Below are 10,981 nucleotides of genomic sequence, written 5' to 3' on the forward strand. Positions count from 1 at the left end.
AGATATGCCGTTCAAGATATGCCTGAAACCTCTTTGGTATTTCCAAGCCATTCAGATATTTGGCAAAGAGGTGGTGTGTTGTGTCTCCCCCCCCCGCCCCGGCCCCGGCCTGAAGAAATACAAAATAATGGAAGCAGAGAACGACCGCAAGGTTAGGTCATGGACAGGAAGGATGGTGAGGAGCAAGGAACGCCTTCGGGTGGGTACTGAGCTGGCCATACAGCTAGTCCTCCAGTTACGATGGCATTTGGGACCAGGATTGCTGTCACTAAGCAAGACTGACGTAAGTGTTATGCTGCTTCTAGAATTTTGTATGGCTGCAGCCAAAAGTAAAAAACTTCAGAACCTAAAAGAAAGAGAGGTGATATTTTGAAAATGGGGAAGTGGGCAAATTTTGCTAATCAGTCACTCCTCTTCTTCTCCTTCTCCGATAGATAAGTAGAGATAGATATAGATGATCGATCTAACTATCTATCTATCTATCTATCTATCTATCTATCTATCTATCTATCTATCTATCTATCTATCTATCCATCTATCCATCTATCTATCCATCCACATACCCATACAAGCAAAATAACCTTTCCAAACAACGAGGAAAGAAATTTCTTCTGAAGGTCTGCAAGCGATGCAGTTCCAAGTAGTTCACTTCTTGGTAAGTCAGATGTTTCACACCAAAGTCAGTGTGGTCAATTCCACGAATGTTCTTCAGCTTCTGAAATCGGAAAAGGAACTCTGTGCTACATTAACGCCAAGGCATCCTGATCACAACCAAACCTCCTCTGACCTTCTCTCCAGCTACTCTTATACCGTGAAACGAGGCCTGCCCTTCACTGCTCAAGTCCTTGCAGGAGACCTGGCCACCCACAGATATTTCTACTTTTTTTTTTTTTTTAAAAAGCATTCTATCAAGTTCACCCAGGGCTCCAATATATTGTAGGTTTAGTTCTGCTGGGCATCAGCAAAGCTCAGCTTGATAAAACAGCAAAAAACAAACAAACCTATGCATCTCTTTATACCTGCGATGCACTGCCAAGCTTTGACACATGAAACTTTAGTGGACCTTCACAATCTAAACCAGATTCATCACCATGGCATCAAATTCCACTGCATTGGACTATTTTATCCACCCAATCAGCCCCTGTCCGTTAGATTATTTCTGCTGTTTAAATCTTGTTTCTGAAGAGACAAATATGGTCAAGTTTGGAAATTGGGTTTCAGTTCAAAACTACAGGATTCGAGGCAAACATCATTAAAAACCCCATTTCAATGGATTTTATTTATTTATTTATTTTATTTTATTTGCATTTATATCCCGCCCTTCTCTGAAGACTCAGGGCGGCTTATACTATGTTAGCAATAGTCTTCATCCATTTGTATATTATATACAAAGTCAACTTATTGCCCCCATCAATCTGGGTCCTCATTTTACCTACCTTATAAAGGATGGAAGGCTGAGTCAACCTTGGGCCTGATGGGACTAGAACCTGCAGTAATTGCAGGCAGCTGTGTTAATAACAGACTGTCTTACCAGTCTGAGCCACAGAGGCCCAGTTGGTCATTGATTTGGCAGTTGGTCATTGATTTGGATGGTTCAGTAACCATGGCTGAGCTGAACAAGTGCTAAACCAAAACTACATATGTATTTTTATGGCTGGCCAGAAACTTGGTGACTGGATCTCCCACAACAGACTCTCCCCCTAAGGAGTTTTGCATGTAATTATAGGCAGCAAATATTTCCCTGTGGATACCTATTCAGAAGATGAGCTTTGAGAGTGTAAGATTTTAGTCTATATAAGGAAATTGTTTTTAGGTTTTGTAACGAAACAGCACAAATTAACTGCACCGTTAGCATCTGGTCAAAGGCCTACGGCAGGGGTCTGCAACCTTAGACACTCAAAGAGCCATTTGGACCAGTTTCTCACAGAAAAGAAAACACCGGCAGCCACAAAAACCTTCCTGTGTCTGACTATTTCTTGAGCGACCCCAAAACTAGCATATGTAGTTGAATTTAACATTCAGTTTTCTTCTGAAACTTTTATTTTTTTGGATTTATCCATGGTTGGCCTACCGGGGGTTGAAAAGCTCAATATATCGCGTGCCGGCGGGTTCTGCACATTGGCGATTGTGACATATATTTTGAGTGATAGGGAGCCGCAGTAGAGGGTTGAAAGAGCCACATGAGGCTCCAGAGCCGCAGGTTGCTGACCAATGGCCTAGGGCGCCCTTGGCCACATTGACTTGATGGGACCACCAATGGGAAAATCTGTATTAATAAAGGAGAATATTTGTAGCTCAGGGTTGAAACGAGGGGAGCTTGGTGCTCTCTTCAGCATTAAAACTGGATTTTTAAACCCGACTATCGTTAAGGTCAAAAACGGAAACTTCTGAATGTTGCTTCTTGACTGCACAGCTGAAGTGTGGGCCAGAACATTTAGGAAAATTCATTTCTGTAAACCTCATCCCAGACTAATGTTTAAGATGACATAGCAACGTTCTTCTTGTATATATGACGATGGTAAATGAGGCAGCGCATAGCTCTGAAGACACGCAATCTCCGTTCCGGGCAGAGCAATTAAAAGTGTGGTGCGATTTAACGCTCAACTTCTACTCGAGGGGGAATTCAACATTTGAAAGGAAGCATTCGAATAGAAAGCAAAATAAATAACTAAATCCCTATTTATGAATCCCTTCTGTCTAAAGAACCAGAGGCCCTGGAAGGAACATCATGATAAGAAAAAAATCGTGACGGACAACATGGTCTTATGACTACAGAACCAGATGGAAAACTTTCTCTGCCCTGTCTTCGCTTCCAAAATATTCAGCTCTGATCGATGCAGCTTTAGAGACTTGCAATGGAGCAACAGGCTGTAAACCAATTTATTCATTAGCCTTTACGCCTTGGCTAAAGGCACCGAGGCCACAAATTGCTATTTAAATGCCAGCGCTCCTAAAAGGAAAGATCAGCCCCGATTAAACTGCGCGTCAATGCCAGAGAACTGTTCTTTTTGGATCTCTCCCCCAAAGCCAGATCCAACTCGATGTGGATCGGCTTTCTTGACGTGATTTTCTGAATGAATGGAGAAAAAAAAAATCTCTAAGAGAGTTCTCGTGAATGTAATGACACTGTCAGAGTCTTTCAACGTAATTATTTATTAAACCTGTATACCATCACTTTCAATAAACTGACCAGAAATCTACTCAATCTTTGTTGAGTAGGAGGCATTCATCGGTCTCCACCAAGAACTTTTAAAAACCCAACTTAATACGACTGCTTTAATTGTTCTTCCGATGCTTAACACAGCCACCTATTTATCCAGCAAATTACAGATAGCCCTCCACTTACGACCACAATAGAGCCAGAAATTTATGTTGCTAAGTGAGACGTTTAAGTGAGTTTTGCCCCATCTTTCTTGCCACCGTCGCTAAGTCAATCACTGCAGCAGTGAAGTTAGTTCACGTCGTTACGTGAATCCCTGGCTTGTCAGGAGGTCACAAAAGAGGATCACTTGTCCCCAGGACACCGACATAAATACGAATCAATTGCCAAGCGTGTGAATTCTGGTCACATGACCATGGGGATTGCCGTAATGCTCGTCAGGGTGAAAAATGGTCGTAAGTCCCCTTTTTCCCCCCAGCACCGTTGTAACTTCGAATGGTCACTAAATGAACTCTTGTAAGTTGAGGACTCCTTGCATAATTACACACGTCCTCTGTATGGCCCCCCCACCACCAACCCTCACACTGAACTTAAACTTTTTGCCTTTCCAAAACGGTGTCCTTAAAGCAGGGCAAACAAAATTACACGACCGATGCCAGATTTCGGAGAAAAGGATTTGCCTTCTGCGGGAAACCACACCATTAACAATGATCAAGGTGTGACTTTTTAAATATGTTTTAATGATAGTTAACAAGTGGAACCACAAAGCTACTTCCACAGTTGTTGCCACGCTTGTCCAAGCAGTGAAAGGCTGGCTGAGACAATCCATCCATGCTGTGTGCAACAGTCACACTTCGAATACGTGCCTCTAGATTAGGCTATGCCTCCAGAGAATTTTTCCTGCTAAGCACAAAAGAAATCAAAAGTTTGTCAAAAAGCTGCCAGCTGGCTTTTGCACTTTGGAAACGGGCAAAGGAAAGGAATCAGTTCGCCTTCCTTTCTCTTCCTTTCCGAACAAGCAAACGGCGTTACTAGCTAAAAAAAGATGGATGGGGTGCAAGATCAGGACGGGCCTAGACTAGCTGTTCTTTTCTTGATGTTGGGATGGCAAAAGCGAGAGAGAAATTTATGCATCGCATTGTATTCTCAGCTACTGGGAGGAAAAAAGAGGCTGGAAGGACAAAGGCCTAGCAGTCAAAAGGTGGATTTGTGCCATCTAAGAGTCGGCAGAAACCAGAAACGTCTGGGAAAACGGACCACAGTTCCGATTAGCAGTTAAAATCTGGGATCGTCATGGTTTATCTGCTTGTATCCCCGAAGCTCAAGTAATTGTTTAAAAGGGTCACGTCCTCTTTCGTAAATCGAGATTGATTTTCAAATTATTTTTGTTATGAGAGTTATTGATCCACTTATTTTTTCCAAAGCGCCGGAAGGCAAGAGAAGAAACGATGGATGGAAACTAATCGAGAGAGAGAAGCAACCTGGAATTAAGGGGAAACTTTCCTGACAGCGAGGACAATCAACCAATGGAACAGAAGTTGCCTTCAGAAGTTGTGGGTGTTCCATCACTGGAGGTTTTTAAGAAGAGATTGTTGGACAGCCACTTGTCTCAAATTGTGTAGGGTTTCCTGCTTGAGTAGGAGGCTGGACTAGAAGACCTCCAAGGTCCCTTCCAGATATATTCTGATTGAATCCTTGGAAAGTCACGACGTTTTTCTACCATCCCCCCCCTCCAAAGTTCTCTCTATGGGTTTCTTTCATTTCCTCTCCAAAATGAATCACAAAATCCCCACCCCTTTATTCCCAATTCCAAATCCAATGAAATAATTCCTCACCGTTCTACCCGAGGCTGGTCCTGCTAGCTCAAGGCCCTCTGAAGTCCCGTTTTCCTTGAAGCAGGTTCATCTCAAGATCACCATTCCTCCTAGTGAAGGAACTCCCTTTCCGGAAACATCCACTTGACTTGAAGATGCCTTTCTCCATCTCAAACCCATGATTTCGTTCACACAACTGTTGCTCTCTGGTTGTCCCTTCCTCTTGTCATTTTGGCAGTTGGTTCTAAAATACCCACCCACTCAAGATTTGTGATTCCCCCGAAGTTTCCTTACTTCTGTCCTTTTTTGGAGGAAACTCTTTGGATTTCAGAAAGCAGCTTCAATGTATATAATCTTCTGAAGAACATCCTACGTTATCTCCTTTTGAGGCTTCTCAATATCTCTGGATCTTCCATGGGAGGATGGTTTAAGTCAGGCTGGTTTAGATGACCTGCGGCTCTGGAGCCATCTACTGTGGCTCCCTGTCGCTCAAAATCTGCGTCACAACCGCCAATGTGCAACACCCAGCCGGCACGTGATTTATTGAGCTTCTTGGCCCATCTTTCAAGCAGGTTCATCTCAAGATCACCATTCCTCCTAGTGAAGGAACTCCCTTCCAGATATATTCTGATTGAATCCTTGGAAAGTCACGACGTTTTTCTACCATCCCCCCCCTCCAAAGTTCTCTCTATGGGTTTCTTTCATTTCCTCTCCAAAATGAATCACAAAATCCCCACCCCTTTATTCCCAATTCCAAATCCAACGAAATAATTCCTCACCGTTCCACCCGAGGCTGGTCCTGCTAGCTCAAGGCCCTCTGAAGTCCCGTTTTCTTTCAAGCAGGTTCATCTCAAGATCACCATTCCTCCTAGTGAAGGAACTCCCTTCCCAGAAACATCCACTTGACTTGAAGATGCCTTTCTCCATCTCACCCCATGACTTCGTTCACACAACTGTTGCTCTCTGGTTGTCCCTTCCTCTTGTCATTTTGGCAGTTGGTTCTAAAATACCCACCCACTCAAGATTTGTGATTCCCCCGAAGTTTCCTTACTTCTGTCCTTTTTTGGAGGAAACTCTTTGGATTTCAGAAAGCAGCTTCAATGTATATAATCTTCTGAAGAACATCCTACGTTATCTCCTTTTGAGGCTTCTCAATATCTCTGGATCTTCCATGGGAGGATGGTTTAGATCAGGCTGGTTTAGATGACCTGCGGCTCTGGAGCCCCGCGTGGTTCTTTCATCCCTCTACTGTGGCTCCCAGAATTCCCCAGCCAGCTTTGCTGGGAGTTGAAGTCCTCCAGGCTTAAAGTTGCCAAGGTTGGAGACCCCTGCCCTAGATGGTGTAGCTAAACATTGACAGGAAGCTATTTCCAGCCCCTCACAGAGAGAGACGCAAAGATCATCCAGAAATCAAGCAAACAGGAGGGCCTTTGATCTTTGAAGGAGGTCTTCCTGAAGACTTTCCTTTTGGTCACGTTCCGTGCACAAAGTCTCAGAAATATATTCAGCTGCCATAAGGCGGTATTGTTCCCCCTCGTCTACACCCTGCAGGAGCATCCTACTTATTTGGAGGTGGGGGGAAAAAGAGGACAGGGGCTCTCCGTTTGGAGAAAGACCACCTTCTCTTGAGGTAGTCTTTTCCAAAGAAGCCACTTACCGAGGTGGTCCTCACACCATCTTTGGTAGTCTTCCATGTTTTTCCTTGGAGCAGCTGCTACAATTTCTCAGGATAAGGAGGAGGAGTAGAATTCTGTATTCCATAATATATTACTATTATTATTCTCTTGCTTACTAGTATCTATCGCTTCCCACTTACTATAACCATGTTGCTAATTTATATAGTTTTTGTTTTCTAGTACGATTTGATTGCTTATAAGTAACCTTGACTATCACTAAGAGTTGAATCCTTTTATTCTCGATGAATGTATTTTATTCTCCTTTAGAAGAGAAGAGAAGAGAAGAGAAGAGAACAGAATAGAATAGAATTTTTTATTGGCCAAGTGCGATTGGACACACTAGGAATTTGTCTTGGTGCATAGGCTCTAAGTGTACATAAAAGAAATGTTTATCAAGAATTCTAAGGTACAACACTTAATGATAGTCATAGGGTACAAGTAAGCAATCAGGAAGCAATCAATATCAGTATAAATCGTAAGGATACAAGCAACAAAGATACAATCATAAGTGGAAGGAGATGGGTGATGGATACGATGAAAAGATTAATAGTAGTGCAGGTTTAGTAAATAGTTTGACAGTGTTGAGGGAATTATTTGTTTAGCAGAGTGATGGCGTTCGGGAATAAACTGTTCTTGTGTCTAATTGTTCTGGTGTGCAGTGCTCTGTAGCGTCGTTTTGAAGGTAGGAGTTGAAACAGTTTATGTCCAGGATGCGAGGGGTCTGTAAATATTTTCACGGCCCTCTTCTTGATTCGTGCAGTATACAGGTCCTCAATGGTAGGCAGGTTGGTAGCAATTATTTTTTCTGCAGTTCTAATTATCCTCTGAAGTCTGTGTCTGTCTTGTTGGGTTGCAGAACCGAACCAGACAGTTATAGAGGTGCAGATAACAGACTCAATCATTCCTCTGTAGTACTGGATCAGCAACTCCTTGGGCAGTTTGAGCTTTCTGAGTTGGCACAGAAAGAACATTCTTTGTTGTGCTTTTTATGTACACTAAGAGCATATGCACCAAAGACAAATTCCTCGTGTGTCCAGTCACACTTGGCCAATAAAAAATTCTATTCTATCCTATTTATTATTTACCTTTTAAGGAAGAAACACAGAGGCTACCACCATTCCTTCCCCCCAAAAAAAGCTTCCAAAAGCCACTTACAAGCGCAGCATCCACAGATTCAAATGTCATTTCAGGTTTCACATCATCAAACATCGAAAAGCCACAAACAACCATTTTTAAAGTGGTAGTAGTAGCAATAGTAAGAAAGCAAAAGCAGTACCGATATTGACAGGTGCCTTGGCTTCAATCCCAAAACAAACGGAGCAACCCTTGAATACCTTCGACACTGACAGAATCTCCATCAATCAACTGCAAAAAGGCAATTTTGGATCAGCTTCTATTCCGTTTCCATCTTTTAACACCATTAAACCACATTTGCCTATCTCAGATCCTTGGAAAGGAATCGAAAGGTGAATAAAAATACTAAATCCAGTCTGAACATAATACCGATACATAAAACGTGTACGCTCCCCGATTCTCAAAAATCCTGGGTGGCTCACAACAACCCAGCCAAGAAATTACAATATAACATAAACAGGAAAGAAAGAAAAAGAATAAATAAAAGTTTCTCTGGTCTACTTAAGAGTTGCGATGTACCTAGGAAAGAATGCCAGGTAGGAAAGCCAACATTTGAACCTGCCACTCATCCTCTCTCCCGTCTACCTTCAGATGGATGCCTTTGAATCTACTGCCCAGGAGAGGAATCTTCCCGGGATGATCTTATCATTGGATCCACAGAGATCTCTGGAAAGATCTGAAGCAGCGTTTGTCACGAGCTCCCGAGAAGAGCAACGGCACCACTCAGGAGCCTTCTTCCAAAGCCAGTCGAGCACCACATGCCTTTGGTTGTGGGGGGGGGGGCACCTCTGCACCAAGCAATCTGCATGGGGGGGTCCCCCCTTTCAGGCTATGCACCCCATTGCTGTCCCAAAGCTGCTTCCCCCCCTCCCCGAAAAAAAAGGCAAGTGGATTTCCTTAGCTTTTGACCTTCGGGACAACCTGGATGACTGAGAATCCCTACAGACGCCCCACCCCCCCATTTGCTCTTTTCTCTCACACCCTGACCTCCGAGACACACACAAACACACACACACACATTCCAGGGGGTGGGTGTCTGTCTGCCCTTCCACCTGCAACCCCATGCCCAGGGCAAGGTGGGCAACACAGCCAGCCTGTCTGCAGCGTCACTGCAGTCCCGACTTGGAGGGGTGTGTGTGTCACAGCATTGCAGGCGAGGGGGCACCCCCCCCCAAAGCCATGGGGGTGCCCTACCTGACTCCTTACTCCCCCCGCCCCAATTTTGGGTCCCAAATGTGAGGCAGGGTCAGGGGGAGGCAGATTGAAGAGCAGGATCTCCTCCAAGCCAAAGGGATCCCCTTAATGAATCCCTGCTCCCCCCCCAACTTCAGATCCCAAACAGTGAGGAGGATCTGGGAGAGGCATATTGAAGAATAAGATCCCCCCCCAAAGCCGTGGGGATCCCCCTACTTAACCCCTGCTTACCCCCAGCCTCCCCCCAATTTAGGGTCCCAAATGTGGGGCGGGGGGGTGTAGAGGCAGATTGAAGAGCAGGATCTCCTCCAAGCCAAGGGGATCCCCTTAATGAATCCCTGCTCCCCCCCCAGCTTCAGATCCCAAACAGTGGGGAGGATCTGGGGGAGACATACTGAAGAGCAAGAGCCCCACCACCACAAAGCCATGGGGATCCCCTTACTTAATCCCTACTTCTTCCCACCCCCCCAATTTAGGGTCCCAAATGTGGGGTGGGGGGGTGTAGAGGCAGATTGAAGAGCAGGATCTCCTCCAAGCCAACGGGATCCCCTTACTGAATCCCTGCTTCCTCCCCCCAACTTCAGATCCCAAACAGTGGGGAGGATCTGGGGGAGACATACTGAAGAGCAAGAGCCCCCCCCCAAAGCCATGGGGATCCCCTTACTGCTTCCCTGCTTCCCCCCCATTTTAGGGTCCCAAATGTGGGGTAGGGTCAAGGGGGCATATTGAGAGCAAGAGCCCCCCCCACAAAGCCATGGGGATCCTCTTACTGCTTCCCCCCAGACCCTCCCCATTTTAGGGTCCCAAATGTGGGGTAGGGTCTTGGGAGGCATACTAAAGAGCAGGACACCCCCCTCTCCTTGCGCAGAGGGAAGCCCCCCCCCTCACCCCCAAATCCCAGCTTCTCACATCCTGGACCCCCTTTCGAGTCAGCCCCCCCCATCCCTCCCCACAGACACGTGTCTCCCCGTTCCCACGACCTTCCCCCTCCCTCCCTCCCTCTCTCACCTCGCTGCGCGTGATGCGGTGCCGGCCCAGCTTGACCACGGCGAAGTTGCCCTTGCCCAGCGTGCCCTCGATCTCGTAGAAGCCGACGCGCACCGGCACCGAAGCGCCGCGGGGCGGTTGAGGCTGAGGCTGAGCCGGCGAAGGGGAGGAGGACGGCGGCGGCGGCGGCGGCGGGGCTGCAGGAGCAGCGCGGCGGCGGCCGGAGGGAGCCGCCGGGGCTCGGCCATCACCATGCTGCCCGGGTCGGCTCCCGCGCCTCACCCGCCGCCGCCGCCGCCGCCGCCAAGGACGGAGAGCCGCTGAGGGAGCCGGAGGGGGACGCGGGGACGCGCACGCGCGCTCCCTCCCTCCCTCCCTCTCGGACGCCCCGCCCCTTGCGCGTCACCACGGGGCGGAGCGCGTCGCCCCGGCAACCGCCGCCCGCCGCCAATCCGGCCGCTCGGCTCGAGGGGGCGGGGCCGCTCCCGCCAAATAAAAGGGGAAAAAAAAAAAAAACCCAACGACACAACACCCCAGCGGGAGAGATTCCCATCATGCCCCGCGCGAGGCAGCCCTCGCTCGGGGCACGGATCGTGAGGGGAACCGCTTTCCTTTTTTTTCCCTTTTTTTTTCTCTCTCTCTTCTGTCACATAGAGGGGTCCAGACCTGGGTGGGTGGGGGAGGTCGCCTGTAAAAGCCTTCGATCCCGAGAATGTGTCACGGAGGAGCCGTAGCTGCCCCCTTCTTTCCGCTTGGTTTGGGTCGACACGCGTCCTGAGCACGCGCGTGGCCAACCCTCCCCCCGCCCCCCCCCCAAAAAAAATCTCCCTTACCACTGGATGTGCCTCGTTCGGCTCGTGCGACCCGCTGTAGCGATCCGAGCCCGGGAGAAGCTGGTGACGATGTTGGTTTGGTCTGGTCTCAAACCAGGGTTTGTTTAGCTAGGATCATGGTTTGAATCCAAAGCAAGGGGCCAAATCTGCCCCCCCCCCTTAAAAATCAAAACATTCACACTG

The 10,981-nt window shown here is 47.2% G+C and overlaps 1 protein-coding gene across 1 annotated transcript in view; it reads right to left on the reverse strand.

Annotated features, from left to right (window-relative positions):
- SIK2 (salt inducible kinase 2) overlaps positions 1 to 10,282 on the reverse strand; it is a 64,089-nt gene extending 53,807 nt beyond the window's left edge. Inside the window, exon 1 of the mRNA XM_058194357.1 lies at positions 9,987 to 10,282. The gene's annotated coding sequence lies outside the window, so the exon portion shown is untranslated. The remainder of the gene's footprint in view (positions 1 to 9,986) is intronic.
- Between the last annotated feature and the right edge of the window lie 699 nt (positions 10,283 to 10,981).

Source organism: Ahaetulla prasina, chromosome 9 (genome assembly GCF_028640845.1).
Source record: "Ahaetulla prasina isolate Xishuangbanna chromosome 9, ASM2864084v1, whole genome shotgun sequence".
Taxonomy (NCBI): domain Eukaryota; kingdom Metazoa; phylum Chordata; class Lepidosauria; order Squamata; family Colubridae; genus Ahaetulla; species Ahaetulla prasina.